Source organism: Rousettus aegyptiacus, unplaced genomic scaffold (assembly GCF_014176215.1).
Source record: "Rousettus aegyptiacus isolate mRouAeg1 unplaced genomic scaffold, mRouAeg1.p scaffold_m13_p_4, whole genome shotgun sequence".
In the NCBI taxonomy this organism is placed as follows: domain Eukaryota; kingdom Metazoa; phylum Chordata; class Mammalia; order Chiroptera; family Pteropodidae; genus Rousettus; species Rousettus aegyptiacus.
In genome coordinates this window covers 136,227,639-136,249,777 of record NW_023416307.1, presented here as the reverse complement: position 1 = coordinate 136,249,777, position 22,139 = coordinate 136,227,639, and the positions used below count along the sequence as shown (strand labels likewise).

Here is a 22,139-nt window from a genome sequence, read left to right as displayed (position 1 = left end):
CTTTAAAACCAACAGGACCAATTTTATTCTCTCTTCAACTGACTATGAAGCATTCGAATGTTTAAGATGAGGATTCATGTTAAGGAAAGACCCTATAAATAGCCACCTTTTCTGAAATGATGAGGATAAACATATAGAACCAAAACAATGATACTAACTTTCACCCACACCTTAATCGTAAACTTTTCTAAACCAGTAAAAACTGTGGCCTGTCCCTTAGTACACCACAGAGCTCAAATTTAATAATATAAATAGCGGATGCTGGGATGTCACCTGGATTCCTTCTTCGGAATCAAGATTCTCATTACCTGTCAGGAATTTTGAATGTAACCACTTACATATATGCCCTCCACTACAGGAGGAATTTGCCTCAACAAAAGCCACATCCCTTCCCAGGGGATGGGGGCAGCCAAAACTGGCAGAGGCAGGGCACAAGGCTTTCCCTCTTTCTTCAATTCTGGAACCTTTCTAAAAGGTCGTTTCAGCTCCAGAGTATCCCCAGGGAATTGGCTGTGTCCCCTGTTGCTAATGCATTGCAATTCAGTTTCTTCCTCTGCATCCTGTATGTTCTCATAGGTGTTGTTTCTGAGAGTACCCCTTAACAAACCTCAGGCATGTATACCTCTGTCTCAGAGTCTATTTCCCATGAGCCCAACTTACGGCAGTGTGACTTTTAAACAGCAACATTTATCGTCTGGGCATATATCTAATATAATCCACAGACTGATCCAGAACTACCACCACCATCAATTTCTACACTACCCCCCAACTCTACATTGATGGAAAAAAATGTTCTGAATTTATCACGTATCTTCACCCTGTCTTTCTGGCGCATCCCAATAAGGAAAAGACAAAGGGTTATATTTATCTTTATAAATACGTCTTTCTACTTTCCAGTATTGTAAAGAGGCCAATATTCAGCAAAAATGGAAATCAACTTTTTCTCTTTCTTTTTGGTAATAAGGGTATATAGTAAACATAGTGACCAGTTTGAAAAGATGCTGAGCCCTTGCTTATTTTCTGCTTCAGCAATCTTTATTGAACGGCAATCCTATTCTCATGAATAATATTTGTTGTATTTGGGTGGCCCTAAAATTCTTTATTGAAAATTCATTGTGTACTTGGTCTCGTCTTTACTTCCCTATAGCTGTTTATGAAAATAATCTGGCTCAAGAGATTATGAGCTGCAAAGGAATACTGACTATAATACTTATATTTATAGAGTTTTTCTGTAATGCAAAATAAATACTCAAGGGTACATTTCTCCAAAAGGTTTCTTCCTAGATGACAAAATCCTACCTAATGCACGGTTATGAAATGATGTCTCAAATTCCTCACCAAAATCTGAAATATCAGGCTAGTAGAAAGCCTAAGAGGAAAATATTGGGCATTCTCATTGCCATACCATGAGCAAACCTTCAGAGTAGGTCTGCTAAAACAGCAAGGATATGTATAACCGTCTCATTTATGTCTATAAACTGTTATCAGCTAGGCTAAATATTGATTAATAAAAACTTCCAATATTAGAAACCAAATATTGAAAAAGAGACAAAAGTTGGGTTTTTTTTCCCCTTACATTTTTTCAAATGTTTTTGTTGGATTTAAAATTCATTTAAGGGATATACAGATATGCAACTAGTTACTCATCGGCTACTGATATATTTTGGTATCCCTTTGTTTTCTGTCCTCAAGAGCCAGTTCGCTTTTTCTTCATGTTCAATACTAGCTTTGGTAAAATTTTGCCATGTTCTTCATCTGTTACTAAAGCATTAGTGTTTCTATTCTGCTTGGTATAATGTGCTCTTTTAGTTTTCTTCCTCTGGGTATGTTTTGTAGGACTCCTGCTTTTTCTCAACTTCACTGCTTACATCCCATCATTATCTTCCCATCATTCCCTTCAGTAAGCAGCAAATAGAATTCTGGCAGAAAACAGATCTAAGACACTCTCAAACTGTGGCCCTTAGATCCCAGTTCCTGTTCACACTAGACTCATGTCACCCTAAAGATTCAAACCTTATCGTTTTCTGCACCACAACTAAAAATGTTGCCACCTGATGCCACAGACATGGAGTGGGCTAGAGTAGGTTTTAAAAGTTGACCAGTCCTACTGAATTCTCTGTATCAGTGTCTCGGATGATGCTAGGAGAGGCAAAACTGCAAATGTACATAGAACCATTCAATTAAACTGGCTCTTTTTGAAAGCTACATTAGGTCAGCTCCAAAGTTTTGCAAGAACAGTGGGGAACCAAAGAAGAAAATCCAAATGCAATACAATAGGACTGGCTTAACAAGAAATCCTTTCTTTTTTCTTATTTTTCTTTTCAGATTCCAGAAGCAAAATAGAATCTGGTTTTCCTGAGAAGGCAAGAACTCTGGTAGGGAGAATACAACTTCTTAAAGGCAAAGATGCTGTCTTCAGAGATGTACTATAGCCAGGAAAAAGAACAGAAAGTATCTCTTGCAGTATTCCTTGTCGCTAAGAACAAAGATCTTACTACCATCCACAACAACCAGCTTGGCCTCACCATGAAGTTCTTTGAACACTCTACTGATAGAAATTACAAGAGAATTTACAAACCCAAGAAAGTACAGTTTTAAATAATTTTTCAATCATTTTATTCTAAAGATTTGGGACTACCATGCTACTATTTTTTTTTCTTTTGCCGGGGAGGGGGGGGGGGAATTACCTAAGATCATATAACTGAGGATGTTACAAAATTGGAATTTTAACCCAATTCTGAGTTCAAAGTACCTTATACATGCTGCTTCTTTAAAGATAGTATGAAGCAAACATGCCCCAAATAAAGGTAACTCAAAAGGTACCAAAGATGTAAAAGGTTGTTATCTTAGTCTACAGAGTAACAAGTTTGATAGTAGAAAGGGAATATAAGAAATGTTGTCCACGTACAATAATTTTCCTTAATTTCTGATTTTACCTCTTACTGTAATATAAACTATAATTTCATGCTTTATTTTTATTTTATTATTATTATTATTATTATTATTATTTTTTACACCTACAGCACCTGGTCTTCCTAGGTGGTCTCTCATCTAAGTACTAACCGAGCCCGACCCTGCTTAGCTTCCAAAATCAAACAAGATTGGGCTTGTTCAGGGAAGCATTGCTGTAGACTACAATTCTTGATTGAAGATGAATGACCTATGGGTTGTGATGTTTGATGTCCAGACAGAGAATTAGGATCTTTATGAGAAAATTTTTGTAAAAATTAAAAGAACAATTTCTATTACAATTAATTGCATTTTTAACCAATTGTAACTACGGTGACAAATCCAGTCCTGAAGACTAGTGATCATCTATTCTAACATGATATTTCTGCAGAAAAACAAGTCATCTTTTTCTTAGAGAATAATAGAATTAGAAGTAATTTTAAGATAATCTAATTTAGCTCTTTGAAGAACAGTGTTCAATAAATTCCATAAGATTTAGCAAGAATGATTAGGTTTATTCCTAAATTATTGATTAGGCCCAGAGTGGACATAGCTGAAATTGCATAGCAACCTCAAAACAGTGGCTTAAAACAACTATTTTCTGTGGTTCACTGAATTGACTTGGCTCATTTTGGTAGTTCTTGCTTGGGATTTTTCATGTGTGTTCTGTCAAATGGCAGCTGAAGCTGGAGTCATTTGAAAGCTCAACAGAGTCATAGTTGATGCTGGTTGTTGGTTGAGAGTTCAGCTTGGCTCTTAATTAGAGGAACTAGGCACATGTTTTCTACATGTAGTGTGAGCTTCTGACAGCATGGTGCTTGAGTTCCAGAGGAAGTACCCATGAGCAAGGCTTCCAAAAGATGCAGGGAAGAAGTTCCAAGGCATTATGTGACTTGACCTGGGAAGTCTGTGAAGATCATTTCACAACTACCTGTTGTTCAAGCATGCTGCTAAATCTATCCTATATTCAAGAGATGGAAAATCACACTCAATATTTTAATGTAAAGGGCAACATGTTCATATGAGGAGAAAAGGAATTGATGGCGGACATCTTTGGAGAATATGTACCAAAACATCTCTTCTTTCTATGTAGTCAGATAAGGTGAAATTTTACTTGGCTGTTTTATTTTCTTGACTTTACTCCTTTTTAAATTTTCCTATGGGCAAAGGGGTATGTTTTGGGGTGAGAAATAATAGATCGAGGGTAGTTTTGTAGTTTAATTAACATTGTTCTAGTAAGGCCAATTCTGAGCCAAATCGATAATGGGATTAGATAAAATGAGCCTAATCTTTCTCACTCAATCTCAAAATCTACTGAACTCTATTCTCTAAAGAACTCAAGTAAATGGTCTTTAAAATTTTTTCCAGTTCTAAAATTTTTAAAGAGATGATGATTATCTGTAGAAATATCTGCTTCTACATATGTAGGCAACATCAGATAATTAAATAAACTTTCCTAACAGAAAAAAAAATCATTATTAGAGATGTTATCTCCTTTCTTGGCAAATAATTAACTCATTTTTTAAGGAACTTGCCTTGTCAGGCTTTGAATGAAGAAGTAGATTTCTACTATCGTTCAATCAGAATTGCTATCCAGTATATATCTGCCTGCATTTTTTGCTGCCTTCGACAATACCTGAAAAGTACTTATTACTCAGTAAATGTGTGTTGAATCTTGAATGGTTGAAAGAATGCACAGATGCATGATACCACTGGCACTGTCTGAAATAGCACATAGGCGTGTTCCCCAAATCCCAAGAAAGACAAATATATTCTACTGAACATTCTACTTGCATTAATTCAAATCTATGTGACATTGTCATAGCATGGTACAAATAGATTTATAATTTTATGAGCTTTATTGCATAGAGCTGTATGTCATACTCATAATCCAGACCCCAGGAGCCATTTTCCCATTGTGTTCAAAAGGTTCAACAAAATTCTGGATGTTTTGAGTTGTGTAAATAAGTTACAAACTTAGTACATCATGGAAAATCCGGTCTCTAATATAAATTCTTCAAAGATCTTTCTAATATATAATTTCCATTTTTCTGGGCAGAAAAAAAATCTGCCAATCTCCCCTGAGACAATAGGCCAATGCTTGCTCAGCCTGCCTCTGCACCTGTAAGGAAGCAGACACAAAAACAATGTCCTCTGAGTTGGTCTTGTGCCCCAGCATCTGTGCTTCCAAGGTTATTGTGAATGTTCCAGGTGATAGGCAGCGTGGAGGCTCTGGCTCATGCCCATGTGGCCTGGAGGGCTATGTGCTCCGATGCTTTTTGAAACGGTATTGCTAAAATCCTGACACTCTTCCTAATCACTGATTAAGAAACTGAAATTAATTCAAATATGATACTACAGTTTCACCAGTCCCTCTATTAGCCTGGGAACAGCTGTACTGTTAGATATTGTTAAAGTGGATTGGCATCGCTCCAAGCGGTGCCCTACACATACAACTTTTGTCCAGAAAAGCTTTGTATACAAAGAGCTAGACAAATTCCTTAAATGATAGGTCTTTTCTACCTTCTCTGTATAAGAAAATCCCTGCAAAAAGTAATGTTTTAAAAAATATCAGTGTTTTTGTTTTTTTAAAAAATCTTTATATTGCCTTTTTTTTCCTTGTCACCTGAAGTATGTACCTACTTCAAGACCAATGGTTGGGGAGTGTCAAAAGGAAAGACAGCAGTTACAACATGACTCCAAACAGTTAAGATTTCGCTTCTGCCATCTCGTTTGAATTTTAAAGTCTACAGCAAGACAATAGTGAAAGCTAGGATTCATCTATAAAAGGGGGGTTGTGTTTATTTTCTTATCATCTTTCTCACATTTAAAATATCAAGAGGTAATCCTGGCCATGTGATTATAGAATTTTACAAAATGGAACTCTTTCCCAACATGAAGAAAAAAAAGAAAAGTAGAAGCTATTTTCAGTCCTAACAGATTAAAAAGAGAGAAAGAGGAAAGAGAGTTGAGGGAATGAGAAATATGCCCAAACCTGGCCTGTCCAGGCCAAAGTCATTAAAAAAATAAAATAAATAAAATATATGAAATGGGAGAAAAGGAACCCTCAGAGTAGACAGGCCCCTACTTCACTTCTCATTTATACTCAAGGAAGAGACCTCTGAGAAAGGTATCCCTATCAATTCATAAAATAATTCCAAAAGACTAAACGAAGAGGAAGTAATAGCATGGTCAGAGTGAAAGGGAACTTTCTGCTCAAGAGCTGCCATTAGCTCTAAAGTGAGAGAAGCTCATGCATGCTGCCTAAGGGTCAGGGAGTGTGGTACACAGCTTCTAAGGTAGGTCCAATGATCCCCACCTCCTGGTGTTCACAGCCTGGTAGAATCTCCTCGTTTTGAGTAACTTGCTTCTAAACAATACAATGGCTTAACCTGAAGGGGATGTCAATTCTCTGATTAGGTTTCTAATACTTTGACTTTTATCTTGCTTGCAGACTCTATTGCTTTCTCAGCTTATACACTTTAATGAAAAGGCCCACATATCAGGAAACTAAAGATAGCTATAATAGTCTGCCTGGGCTGCAATAAAAAATGCCACTGATTGAAGGCCTTAAATAACAGAAAATTATTTTCTTAGAGTTCTGGAAAGTGGAAGTCGAAGATCAAGGTGCCATCAGGGTTGGTTTCTGGTGAGACCTCTCTTCTTGGGTTGCAGATGGCCACCATCTCACTGTGTTCTCACATGGTTTTTCCTCTGTGCACACATGGAGAGACAGAGAGACAGGCAGACAGACAGATATCTTTGGTGTCTCTTTCTCTTCTTAAAAGGACACTAGTCTCATTAGATTTGGGCCCCGTCATGATGACCTCATTTAACTTTAATTATCTCCTTAAAGGCCCCATCTCCAAATGTACATTCAAGGTTTGAGCTTCAATATATGAATTGGGATTGGGGGGCACAATTCATCCTATTGATAGTAGTCTCTAAGCAACAGCCAGTAAGGATCTGAGGCCTCAGTCCAGTAGCTAACAAAAAACTGAATGCTGCCAACAACTAATGAGTGAGCTTGGAAGCAGGTCTGTTCCCAGTTGCACCTTCAGGTGAGACTGCAGACCTTGGGCTAACACCTTGATTACAGGCCTGAGAGAGACTGTGAAACAGAGGATACAAGTAAGTCATGCCAAGATTCTTGACCAACAGAAACTATGAGATGATAAATATGTATTGTTTTAAACCACTCAGTTTTGTGCTAATTTGTTAGACAGCAATACATAGCTAATATAGGCCATAGATGTTCTGAGAACCAGCAGGTCGTCCATTGAGGCCAGGAATCAAGCAAACAGATTGTGCAGGAATAGAGAGCAGTGCTGACAGAAGGAAACCTGCTTTCTCTCTTCAGTATGTTATGTAAGCAGAGAAGTAAGTGTAAGTGTCGTTAAGAATGTGGGTTGCAAAGTCAGACAAACTTGAGTTATATTCCCTCTGAGTCTCCTTAGTAGCATATCTTTGGAAAAGTCATTTTACAGTAAAAGTGAATGCAAAGTGGTGAATGAAAAGCAAAGTGGCTTAAGATCACAAATAGATATAATAAACGCCGAGAAATAAAGTACACAATGAGAATAAATGATTTGGTATATAATAAGTGTTTGATTGACATTAGCTATTATTTTTAAAATGCAAGTAGAGAGGGAGTAGGGCTGGTGTTTAAAACATGCACTGAGTTCCTAATGTGTGCCAAGAAATTTACTATGTTATATGTATAATATGTTATATAAAACTATGGTATATAAACTATATATAGTCTTGCATCCTCTACATGATTTATATTCAAATTGCTATACAGATATATGATTTTGAATCCTCTGCATAAATCCCCTAAGTATTTACTATATCCTCATTTTCGGAAAAGGAATCTCAGGGATTATAAGTATCTTGACTATAGTCATATGGGTCCCATGGGAATATTTGAATCTAGGATCATGGGTCTTGAGAACCTTGGCCTTTTTTGTTGTATCATGTCTCCAAAATGATCATAAAACCCTGACAAAAATCTGTGGAGGTTATTCAGTACACTGCAGAGTCGAATGCCAGCTTCTTGCACAATAGAAAATTTAATGACGATAAAATACTGTTGGTTCAGACTATTTTCAATTTGAATTGAATCCCTTTTGCTATCATTCCGGCTAATGTCATGGCCACATCAGAAAGAGATTATCATTGGCTGATTTAAAATGACTTTATTCAATTTATTCGATTTACTTCACAAAAGAGAGAAGTAGGTTTATATTTCTCATCACTTACGAACAAAATAGGGTCATCACCCTTTGCATTGCATTGATTTGATTTTTGTTCACATCTTTATCACACACTCTATTAACTGCAGTTAGATTATTATAGCTTCCTGAAATTGATCAGATTTACATTGGGAAAGATGCTTTTCGAGGGAGGAATCAGGAACATAAACCTTTTCTTTCATATTCATATGTCAGAAGTAGCTACTGAAAATGCCTATTTCCATGCACTCTATGGAGCAAACTACAACTGCTATGTGCATATGTTTCTTGTGACTTCTCAATATGCTCTAAATGTTGCATCTGGAAAATACAATGGTCAGGTTTTATAAGAACATCAACAAACTGTCAGGCCCATCCCACAAAAAATGACAGGAAGACAAGAAAATGAGCCCAGGGAAAAAACACTAGATAAATAATATCAGAGTAAGACATGTTAAGAAAAAGCTAGGAGCAAACAAGGGAAATGACAAACTATCCTAGTAAAGACACTTTCAGGTACTGTGTTTCTATTAAATGCAGAAAATTGCCTGCTAAAATGACTACCCCCAAAAGAAGAAGTCAAAAGAAATTTGAGGTGTGCTTTAATCCTCCCATTCATTTTTATCACTCCAAAAATCCAGTAAATAGATTTAAGGACATATTGACCATGAATTTAGACTTTAGATCCCTTGGGGGCATAAAACAATGTTTGACATATAAAATGATCAATTATGGTGAATACAAAGCAAACTGGCTAGGCAATTCTCTGGTGCTCTGCAGGTTTCCTTCAGCCTTTACAGGTTATGCTGTTGAGGTGGGGTTTTTTGTTTTTGTTTTTGTTTTCACTCTGCATCTTTTCCCTTTCCTTTTTCTTTATTGAGTTTAATTACGGTTATTATTTGTGGGCTATTGAGCTTAAAAATCATTTGCTCTCTTGTATATTTAGTCTGTACTTGATTTATTCACAGCTGTTCATCAGTACCATGCTGTTGAGACTGGGGAGTGAAATCACTTATCTTCACAGAGCAAAGAAAGCAGCTCCATTTACTCAAGGTCTATGAAGGGAGAATAAGAAAATGATTACAATGGCAATTCTTTAGTTCAATCTATTTAATTTTTCTTTTATGTACCAATATTGTTGTACATTTTTTTATGACACCCTATTAACTATGGTCACTAATTCCTAGAGATACCTAAAAGAACGAAGCTGTACTTTTTCTAGAATGAATGGGTCAACATCATCAGCTTCACATGGAGACATATTGGCATCTCTGCCTCAGTACTGATATCTATGGACTGGCCGTACCCTGTAGGCATAATTTGAATAATGTCAAATAAGTTTTGCTGGAGTGAAAAGCATTTCCACATTTTAACTCTCTACTTTTTGTGAAGGTATGGTCTTGAGGTGATTTCTTTTAATATGCAAGATGTTACCTGGGAGAAGCAACCCGTCAGCCCTCACCAGCATTTGGTTTTTGTTTATGAAATGACGAAGTTGCAAGTCATTCCATGGAGTGCACCTCCTCATTTCAGGATGAAACAATTGTTCTCAAGCACTGACTGCTAGTCTGTGTGGGTGGACAGCCCTTTCCCTGAAACCCCCCAGGGCACTCTTCATAAGGTGTAGCATGCCACTTTCTCTCTTTATCATCAACGTCACCAACTAATTCATCCCTAAAATATATAGTTAGAAGGTTTTTTAAAAACCATATTAAAATTAATTCAAAAAATATTTGAAAGAATCATAGCATAGAAGATCACCTACTATAACGTTCCTTCATTTAAAAGTAAAAAAAGCACAACACTGAAAGGTTTTAAATGAATTGAAAGGCATGGTCAAAATTTCATAGCTTATTGAAAAATCCAGGAAAAGAGAAAATCTATAGAAACAAGCAACTACTAATATGGCATTTACCTTGGAGGCATGTGCTAATTCAACATGGCCCACACACTGGGATTTAAAGAGCTTTGCTGGGTCAAAGTCAAAATCCTGGGTCCTGAATAACATGGAAGTTTGAATCAAATATACCCACAGAAAGACACAAAACTAGGACTCCCCCAAAGTGATCTTCAGTATCTTGGGGGTTAGGTGGACTGTTTGAAAAGAAAGAAGGAAGCAAGACTGCTTTCCTACTTTAGCTATTGGTCAAAAAAAAAATCTTCCCTTAAAATTCTAGCTACATGTTGGTGCGAGGCCAGTATTCATACTACATGAATGCCTTAGAAGAATACTCATTTAAATTAGAGTGGTACTCATTAGTAGGGCCTCTAGGAACCTAGTAGGAGTAAAAGATTACTTTTCCTGGAGGAACCCACTTTAACTAGACCTTAAATTATTATATCAATAGCATCGGAAGAAAATAATCTTGCAATGAAAAATTATCAAATACCCAAAAAAACAAATCAGATCACAGATAATAAACACAAAATTATCAGATACAGAACAGTAAATATGTTTATACCATTTTAAAAAGAGCTTATTAAAAGGAACATAAAGGCAATAAAAAAAACAAATAAATCAATTGGAAAAAGAAACAGAATTTCTTAGAATGAGAGTATAAAAGCTCAATGAATTGGATAAACAGAAAATTAGATGTAAATTAAGAGTCTGTTAGTGAACTAGAATATAGAAATAAACATGTAGAGAGACTGTAACAAGTCAAAATGATGGAAAATAGAAAAGTTGAGAAATAAGGAAGATAAAGGGCAAGTTTATCACACGTGTAATTGAAATTACAGAACGAGAGAGAAAATGAGGGAGAGAAAATATTTGGAGGGATGAATTAAGAGAGTTTTAATAAACTGATGAAAGACAAATATTGAATAAGGAAGACAAGTGAATGTCTAACTTTATAATACAAACAAACAAGTTATTTATCTGTACCATAACAGAACTACAGAATACTGAAGAGAAAGAAAAGACCTTAAAAGCAGTCAAAGAGATAAAATAGTAAATCTAAAAATACCTGGCAATTTGACTATTGACTTCTTATTGGAAGCTAGAAAACAGTGGGATAATAGCTTCAAAATGTAATCTAGAACTATATATGCATCAAAAAACTTTTTTTGAGAATAAGAGGAAATGAAGGCAATTTTAAACAAACAAAATTCATTGAGTAAACTTTTCACCAAAAGATTTTTACTTTAAAAAATGATAAAAGATGTACTTTGGACAGGATAAAAATTACTCCAGAGGATTTATCTTTTGTAAGTTAAATATGTATATTAAAATTTCCAGAATTACTACCAAAAATATAGGTATAGAGAAAATATTAAATAATAGCCATGACTATTACTGTTACAACAAACTCAACCAATTTTAAAATTCAAGAAATGAGAAAGTAATTAGGAAAAAAACATAAAATAGAAGTACAAAAAATATTGTAGAAATAATTTTAAAGATTTAGCACTGAACCTTAAGAAAAATATTGCATATCAAATGTGTGAGATATAGAAAAAGTGGTATTTAAAAGAAAATGCACAGAATTACAAGTACATATTAAAAAATACATAGTCTGAAAACTGATGCTCTAAGCTTCCAACTTAAAATATTAGACAAACAAAAGTAATAACTTCCCTAACCAGAAAAGAAAAAAAAAAGAAGAAAATAGAGATAAATCCAAAAATAATAAAATTGAATTTCATTAATAGATTCGATAAACAAAGATAAGTATTGGCTCTTTGAAATAATAAAATGGACCTCTTGGCTAATTTTATGTATAGACATAAAAATATACAGGAGAAATTAAACAGATATTAAGAATATTATGAACCACTTATGCCAATAAATTTGAAAATGTTCATCAAATGAACCAATTTCCAGAAAAATGTAAGTGACAAAAACTGACTCAAGATATAATAGAGAACCTAAACAGTTCTGTAACCATCAATGTACTTGAACTTGAAGTTGAAAAACTATCCCAAATAAAAACACCAGACTCACCTGATTTTAGAAGTGAACTCAACTAAACATTCAAGGAACAGAAAATTCCATTCTTCTCAGAGAAAAAAGAAAATATCCTCCAACTTACTTTATGAAGTTAACAATGTCAAAATGGGAGGAAATATCAAAACAGAACACTATAAAAAGGAAAATTATGAAATGATTGAATCTATTGGCCTGAATAAAAACATGCTGAATGTGGGAAGTGAGGGGATGATAGATGATAGATGATAGATATAGATAGATAGATAGATAGATAGATAGATATAGAGAGAGATAGAATAGGAGATAGATGATAGATAAGTAGATACATATACATTTATGCATATGTATAAATTCATATATGTGTGTATATGTATATATAATGAATATATATATACACCTAAACTAATGGTATTTTTAAACAATGAAAATAAATGAACCATAGCTATATAACCTTGAGAAAAAGGTCACGAAAGAATATATTTAATGTTTTTATTCATATAAATACCCCAAACATGAAAGACTAACAATATGTTAGTCAAATTTCATGCTTATACATTTAAAACTTAAAAGTAAAGCAATAGAATAATAAACAAACTTTTGGTTAGCAGTTACATCTGAGGTGGAACTGAGCTGAAATTTGAGTAAGTTCCACAGGGTCTTGAAAGATGTTAATATGTTCTAATTTTTGAGTGATATGGTTGATATATGGGATTTTGCTTTATTTTTTTTTTATTTTAAAATGCCCTTATATGCTATTCATACTCTTACAAATTATGTGTCATAATAAAAAAAATTTTTTTTTAATTAAAGAATGGAAGATACTTTGGCCTTATCACCAGTAGAAAATAATAAGTAACCTGACAGGTTGAAGACCAGAATTCATGTTCATGTTTATATTTATTAAGCGAGATCAGGTATTTCAATATTTTTTATGACATGTCAGGATAGTAGGGAGGTGAATAGGATTTAGAAGGTAGAGTCATACAATAGACAAAGTCTGAATTCCACTTGAAAGTGTGAATAACTTTATATGATAGAAAAAATTTTAGTAGTATCCATGGATTTTGGAAGCTGAGATCAGTTAGAACTCTGCTTTCATTTGCTCATTCAGCAATATTTATTGGCTACTAAACTGGACGCTGAAGAAAGAAAGAGCAGAAAGTCATGTTCCCTAGACTCAAGGAGTTCAAAATCTAGTAGAGAGACTGGTGAGTAAATAGGAAATTATAGTGTAAGATGAATAAGTACAGAGTAACTGTACTTATTTAGAGGAACTGCTAAACCAGTTATAGAGATTGGAAGGATGACACATAAACCGAGAACTGAAGTAAGACTAGGTATTAATCAAGGCAAGAAAGTTGAGAAAGGATGAGAAAAAGAAAGAAGAGTGATCCAGGAATAGGAAGGAACATATATAATAGGCAAGATACGAGATGTTTGGAAAACTTGAAGAATTTCAGAGTGATTGAATTTTCAGGAAAAGAACAAGACAAGATTTCATAAAATTAAACAGTAAACATAAAATGAAAGATTGCAGTCAATGTCAGTGAACTTAATTCTGAAGATGATAGGATCCATTTGAAGAGCTTTAAGCAGGAAAATGGCCTATTCTAGATTTGTATATAAGAAAGATCAGCAGTACATTTTAAGTTTGGGTAAGATTAGAAGGATATCGAAAAAGTCTAGGTGAGAGATAGTGTTTTAGGGCAAAGGAGAGAAATAAAAGGATTTGAGACATATTTAGGAGATATAGAATTAACAGAATATAAAATAATTGGATGTTCAAGGTAAAAGAGGGGCTTATAAATGACATTAAGTATTGGTCTTGGGAAATTGAGCAGAGCATGGAGCCAGTTATGTAGCTCTGGAAGCTGAGAGAATAAGCAAAATGGGGAAAAGATGATATGTTTGGTTTTGAACAAGTAGAAGTTGAGATGTATAAGCACAAGCCAAGTGAATCTGACCGTAAGCTAATCTGAAGGTCAGTTAATGTATCTGACCTGGAGATAAATATTTAAGAGATAACTATCTCCTACTAATAACTGCAGAAAAAGGAATGTAGATGCTTTTTGAAGGAAATTATTTAGCTTGAGGAGGGAAAGACTGAGATTCAAAAAAAAATCTAATATTTAAAAAGAAAATTTTCCTATTTAGGAAGTCAAAGAAGAAGAAAAAGTTGGGAAGAAAATCACGAGCATGTAGGTATAGAAGCCAAAGGATATGCTGACTGACAAATAGGGATAAATGCTAGAGAGAAGTTAAGTAAGATGAGAAATGAGAAAAGGCAGCTGCTGATCAAAACTGAAAAAAGAAGATTTGATGATTTTGATAAAGATAAAAACAATGGGGTCAAGGATAATGATAAAAAAAAAATGACTGGAGAACATTTAAACAATAAAAGAATATATAGAATTTAGCTGACCAGTTAATCACATAGAGTAAGCAAATAAACAAAAAACACAAAACAAACTAGAAAGGATGTCACCTCACAGATTCGGAATCTGAGGAGAATGAGAAGATAGTAGAAAATTATATGTTTATTATTTTCTTTTTATAATTACTAATAAATGGTTTTAATAAGTTAGGACCATTGAAGATATGAGTATATTTACTTCAACAAACTTTAGAGTTTCAGGTCCAAGACACAATCTGTAAACTGCTGTATCAGTCTCTCAAAATATTTCTTTCACACAGCACTATTGTTTTTGCATTTTTTCATCTCCTTTTTCCTATTATGACTTTTTCTCCCTCCTCTCCACTTTTTAGGAAAATCTAGTAAAAACTGAATTTATAATAAACAAAAGCTAGTTCTCACTTCCGAAATCATTGAAATAGATTTTTCTTGGCTTTTCCAAAAATTACATCAATGACTCAACCTAGTTTAAATCCCGCGTGACAACAGCCAGCAATTAGAGTACAATCAGAGGTGACAACCCTGAGGACAAAGATAACCTGCTGACTTCTGTAGCAAATGTAGACACATACCTTGCTGAGCTGACTGGATTATAGTGTGATAATTTAGTGCAACATATTCTTTCCAAATGACGAACAATCAACATTTGGTATAGATAATAAAAAAGAACATATGGATTTGCCATCACACTTTATCCTATGCAAATGATTTTTCTCTCAATTAAAGATTCATGGCATACTTTAAGTCATATCTCCTAGAGTTTATTCATAATTTAGAAAACTCTTTATCATGAACCATTTGCCAGTGGTGATCTCTTTTATACTACATTAGCATCGGCAATTCCTCCCTTGCGGTGTTTCAGCACATCCTATTAATTTACTAGTAGGTAATATTCTCATTTTAGCCATCTCCTGTGATAACATTAATTAGTATCCAAGAACAAGCCCTTGTAGTCTATACAATTTGACGCAAGTTTTTCCTGTTTTATTAGCAGTTTTGACCTTGCCTTCACAATGGAGCTGCTCCATAAAAGGAAAGCAGCCTTATCTTCTCAGAACCACTGCCCTCCTGGTATCTGTTCTGAGCACAGCTGAGTATACCAAGATCAACAGACTATTCAATTTTGCCTCCTTCTCTATCTCACTTTTGGGTATTCTATAAAATATATTGTTCTTCATTCCTAGCTGACTGAATTGTGCTATTCACAAAATCTCTTTGAATTTACCTTGTGCCAGAAACCAAGTGCTTGTCAAGTACTATAAGTCATTATGTATCTCTCTAAAGGAAGAGAGAGAGAGAAAGAGGGGGCGGAGGGAGAGAGAGAGAGAGAGAAATCCTTCTATTTATGTGCTTAGAAAATGATTTGTCTCAAAGTATTGGCAAAGTCTTCAGGAGAGAGAAACTATAAGGACAAATAAAGGCATCGCTAAAGCTAGGCTTGCCTATATGTAAGAGCTAAGCTTACCTATATGAATATGGAATCACAGAATCATGTTGAACAGTGTCTTAATATATGCATGTTTAAATGCTCATAAACTCAACAATCATTTCTCCAAAACTAAACTCTACAGTCATAAAACTCCTGCTTGAGTAAGTGCCAAAAAAGCATCCTGCTGCTTAATGCTTGATCATGAATTTGAACAGCTCCTTTTCTCCTTTGCCCACTCAGATGGAGTCTATGCAGCTAAACATATATAAATCTAGTGTCCTTCTTCATCCAACCTTAACCAAGGCAGCCAATATCTTAAGAGGACCATTCCCATTAGTAGGTGAAATCTGAGATTAGTTGCTGTGCTATGAGCTTAGTATTGGTGGTCTTTGATATAAGCCTAAGCAGTTTAGTACTTTCACGAGTTCGGGTTTCTCTCAATCTCTGATCTACTTTTCCAAAGCACGACTGGTCTTGTCTCTGATTATTCAAAAAGAGTTCTGATTTTATACTAGGATTAAAGCTTTTCCCAAGTCCAGTCTCTCTCACGTGGAACTCTAAAATTTCAGCTATCATAGATCCTTGATTCTGGAAGGCTAAATTTTGTCTTAATGACACAATATTAACATAACTTGGTTTACTTGGCTGATCCCTATCTGACTTCAATTTTTTCCACTCTAATGTAGAAGCAAAACCACTTATCATGTTCCCCTTAAGATAGGATGTCTCCAAGTAAACAGAATTCTGTTTTCTCCTAAGAAGAGAAAACTAAACTATGTCTTTGTACTGAATAACTTAACATTGACTAATGCAACATAAAAGAATATTAAGTTTCCTGGAAACTACATCATGCTGCTAACTTTTAAACTTACAAAATATAGCAGTACTGCAAATAGTAAGTGTTCAGTAACTAGTTAGTCATTTCCTGTAACTAGGTAGTCAGGTCTCTTTCTATGGGTTCTTCTGTAGGTTGATTTTTTGAATCCAGAAATATGTGACTATTAATAATACATTTTATTTTGCTTTATCAATTTTTTTTCATTCTTTTTGGTTTAGATACTCACACAAAGGTTTTATTCATAAATTGTATTACTTAGATCTTAATCCATATCATCTAAAAATTTAATAATTATCCCTTTCATATGTTCACTTGAATTACTGGTCAAAATTAGTATTAAATGAAACCAAAGACAAAGACAAAAAAAAAATCCTCCTTTGACATTTTTTTTTAATATACTAATTATCACTTTGGAATCATCATACTTCGATGAATGGCATATTACAAATCTATCTCACAGTTTTCCCATCTTATTTCAAAGATACAATGAGTTGTATTACTAAATATCTGGGGCTATTTGAAGACTCATTCCCATTTTATAAATAACTGAATCTCGGTGAAATTAAAAGATAATACTTGCTCATTTCCTATCTTCCAGAGAGTCTACTATTCTCTAAAATGTCAAGTAACCAAGAACGATTCAATTTTTTATTCATTCAACATAAAACTAGTTCAGTTAAATGGCCTCTTTGATTTTACTAACTACCTTAGGACATAACTCCTTTGCATATAGCAACGTGCCACTCTATGAAGTTCCCATAGGACTGTGGGACTGTAAGATCGAGGACTTTGTCTGCTCTACTTAGTACTTCGGTCCAAATGCCTAACAGTCTAGAAAACAGTAGGCATTAAATTAACATTTGCCAAAAGTATATTACTATCTATTTACCAATATTGGGCTTTAAGTCTGTCTTAACTGTACCTACTCTGTCATTTTGAACTTAAAGCTAATTCTTTTTGGCAGAAGAGATAGAAACAAAAGAAGAAGCAAGTGGACCATGTTCTCCATTTATTCATTGTCATTTCTCATTCCAAGATAAAGGCCTGGCCTTTCTTGAATCTAAAATAGTTAAGAGGGCCTATTGCCTGGTCTTTGCAATTATTGCATGAAATTGGAGCTTAGTCTTAGTCACATGGTTTTTGTTTCTTATAACAATTTTTGCTGTTCTTTATAAAGTTTACTAATAATGTTGTTATAATAAAAATAATTTGATTGATATTCTACTCATAAAGATGAAAAAATTAAACTCTGAGAGGTGATAGTATTTTTTCAAAAGGGTAGCAATGACATGTTTCCAAATCGGGACTCAAATCCATGACTCCTGTTTTGGGGAACTGGACCCTCCACCACCTGTCAGGTGTCTTCACCTGCCTTCCGTTGACACCTGTGGTTAAATGCCCCATTCTTCCATCTTCTGTAAATGTCCTTGAAAAGGTAGATTTAATTGAAAATCTATCTATGAAAACAAACTGATTTCCGTGGCTACCCCTTCATTTGTTTTGTCATTTAAATCATTCAGCATTTTTTGCAGATTTCTGTCCATATCTCGATTCATTTTTCTTGTACAGCGCTAAATTTCTTTAAACAGGGGTATTGAAATTTGGCCATATATGTAGCAAGCAGTGCTTCTTGATTGTCTCAAATTCCAAGAAGTGAGAAAATTAATATTAAATAATTGTATTATATTCATGTAGGGAAGAAGCATGAGAACTAAAATGTTAAATCAAGCTGTATTCAGACTGCAATATGCAGATCAGCTCAATGGCCAGACCACAGGACACTTGCAGAACAAAGGAAGACTTCTGTCTCCATTGCTAACAAATAATTTTTCTACACTATGAAAGGACAACATGAAAACAGAGCCTTTAAGTGGTGCCTCATACAAAATAAAATCATTCATTCCCTAGGGCTAAAACCATGAGGAACCTATGGATCCAAGGCTGGGAACTGCCAGCAGGCCTTTCACACTACATATTCTTACCTTTTCTCACTACTAACTCTTATCCTCTCACCCTGTATATCAATACTGTCAAAGGAAAATAGGTACACAAAGCCTTTAAACTGTAGTTCATAGAAACTAAGAATGATATATAAACTGAATTCCATTAACACTCAGGGTCCCTTTCAGTGTAGTGTCTCTGTCTCTGTTTGTCCCTCTGAGTCTCTCTTAGGCTCTCTTATTCTCTGCCTCTGAGAGGAGACCACGTTCTGTCTATGAGGCATTACCCCTTCTCTAATAAACTTTCTTTTTGACTCTAACTCTGGCATGCATTTGAATTCTCTCTCGTGTTCAGCTAAGAACTCTCCCGCTCAGTGCAGGGCTTGAGTTTCCCTGCACTTAGGGAAATCTGCCATGTCCTGCATCAATACCTCATTCTCAAATACACTTTCCCTTCAGTGCCTGTCCATGCAATGACTGTATAAGTCTCCACTCTCCTGTATTAAACCCGCATATTTATATTACTTTGAGAGGCTTCTGATTTCCTCATAGAACTCTGACTAAAGCAATAACCTAAAGAAAATTTAGGATATGATTTCTGAAAAGCATGTGTGAGAATGTTTATGCATCGATGTAATTGCACAAGCAACAATAGGAGAAATTAAAAAAGGATTAGATCATAATAATGTCCTCTATCACAAGAGGGAATAAAGTGAACAGAAATGAAGGCTTCCCGATGTATATTATTGTTGTCAGTAATATATCTCACTCCTACTAAATAGAAATTTTAAATACTTTAGTATTTAATCTTCACAAAAGTTTAAGTTATGTTATTTTTATTAGCATTATTATTGTGATTATTTTTAGTAGCAGTATTCTCCCTTTGTATATTCAGAGGGTTTAAGAGACTTGCCCAAGATCAAAACTTTACAGTAAGGTAAAGCCAGATTCAAATCCAGATTTTCTGTCTCCAAATCTAGGCTTCTTTTAGGTAAGAAGTTAAGGCCATAAGATAGTTTCTTTTCTCATTTCCTCTGTCCTCTGAAAGTTAAAAATAATGAGTCTCCTGCATTTCAAGAATTTTAGAAGTTCCAGGAAAAAATATCTCTGCTGCCAAATTCCTACCCCATGTATACTCCCCAAACGAGGATGTCTCTTTAGTTCTTTGATGAGAAAAGCACAGGTTCATGTGGCCTCTAAAAGTAAATATTAAAACCACTCCACGCTGAAGTCTTAGCTTAATTAACATTTCACATTCCCCTTGAGGGAAGTACCACCAAGTGTGACTATTCAGGAAAGCAACACATTACATAAGAGCCTGGGGGCTGCCTGTTGTCTTTACCACACTCCAATGTGACACATCCCCTCAGGAAACTAAGCTAATAAAAGCCAAACTTTTGCCAAGACATTTCAGGAATGGGAATAACAGTTTCTATCCTGGGCTGATTGTGCAATGTGCCACTGTACAAAAGAATCTAATTCTCCATTTTGACCAGTGAGGAAACCGAGAGTCAAGGAGATTAAGTAGCAAGCCTAAGGTTATACAGTGAGCTGACACCTGATAGAGACAGTCTTCAAATCCAGGTCTGTCAGGCTCTCAAGTTTATGCTCTCTCCATAACAAGACGTGACCTTCCAATTTGTATCTCCCCGGACCCTCATGTAAATTCTTGTTAACTAGGCCACTACTTATCCAGGATGTAGGGACCTGAAAAGTTACTCTCCCCTCTTCCGGCTGGGAGTAACAGAACTTGCCCTATATGATAACAGAAAGGGCAACATTGTTAGATCTTTCTGGTCTGATGGGGAATGAAGAGGCGCTTAAAGGGTGTAGCTGATAAGAATGCCCTCCTTATTGCCATTTAGAAGAAAGTGAAGCAAACAGAAATTAAAACCATCAGTTTAGAATTCTATTTTTTATTTTTTTACATGAAAATATAATAGTTTACTTTGATTCCTCACAACTAGCTTATAATTTAGGTATTCTTATCACTGTTGTTAATATTACTTTCCTTTTGTAGATATATTAGGAGAGTTTAAATGACTTGTCCAACATCACGCAGAGGCCATCAAAGCATTAATACATATCCAAATTTCATATTTTTGAACCCCAAATCTTAAGTCTTTCCACAATATTATGCAATCGATAGCTAACTAATCAACGCTAATATATACAATTTCATTTGCCTACCACTAGAACCATTAACATGTACTTTAAAAGAGGGAGAGCAGAAAATGGGAGGTATGAGCTCTGGTAACTAGGTGAAGAATCATTTTGATTACAAAATTGCAATATATACATGCAACCCATTGTGTTTAGACATTATGACGAGCATTGTGAAGAAGTAGACTGGCACCTTTTTGTTGGCTGCTCATCCCAGAAAACAATCCCAGCAGAGGAATTGGCCTTTATGCAAAATTGAATAGAGATGATAAGATCCGACAGTAAAAGATTCAGGTCAGTTATCAGTTTTAAGAGGGCAAGTGGAAAACAGTAATCAGGAAGTAATCCCAAGGATAAGGTCCCAAGATTCCAGAAAAAAATCAGGACTCAAAATGCACAGTGGGACAATGTTCAAGAGGCAGACTCTGCTTGACGCTAAGGGTGAGCTCTTACCGTATGATAGCCATGTGGCTCCCGGGCTGGCCATTTAAGGACATAAAGGAGGAGCAAAAGAGTACAGTGCGATTGAAGAAATAAATATTAGAGACCATTTCTATGAAAGAAAAACCCAGAATACTAATTTATTTGACTATTTCATAAATTGGGATGCCAACATACTAGAAAAATCGTTTTCTTTAAGCTATTCAATCCCGGTTTTCAGCAGTGGCAAAAGAATTCTAAGGTTTCATACAGAACATTTTCTAGTCCTAACACAAGGACAGGTGCCTATGAATTTAACATCCTCAATGAAATAAGACTGATAGTGAAAAAGCATTCCTTTTTTTACATTTACATATGGAGGAGTACATCATAATATCTTTCCTCCAAATATTCTGAGATGCATTTTTTATTTTTTTGTACAAGGGAAAGTATGAATGGTCAGGTAATGAATCTCAGGAGGAAAATCACAGGATTAACATTCTCTTAAAAGTGACAGAGAATACTGAGAGAAAGATATTTTTATTTCTTTAAAGGAAAGGTATACCTAACACATATGAATACCTAGGTATACCTAGCATATGAATATATGACTCTAATTTACTATATGACATAGATATATATATAATTACAAGTAACTTCTCTATAGTACCTATACAATTAAAATATTATCTAATTTATAATATGATTCAAAAGAATACCCATTCTTTAATCCAACCCCAGTAAATTTTCTGGCAAAGAAAACTGGCCAAGTTGAAGGAAAGCTCAGTCCCCACATAATGTATAATTATTCACACCATATATTTA

At 34.8% G+C, this 22,139-nt stretch overlaps 2 pseudogenes; both read right to left on the bottom strand.

The window, feature by feature from the left end:
* Positions 1 to 1,601: 1,601 nt before the first annotated feature.
* LOC118601741 overlaps positions 1,602 to 22,139 on the bottom strand; it is a 76,960-nt pseudogene continuing 56,422 nt past the window's right edge.
* On the bottom strand, positions 3,015 to 3,133 carry LOC118602036 (annotated as a pseudogene).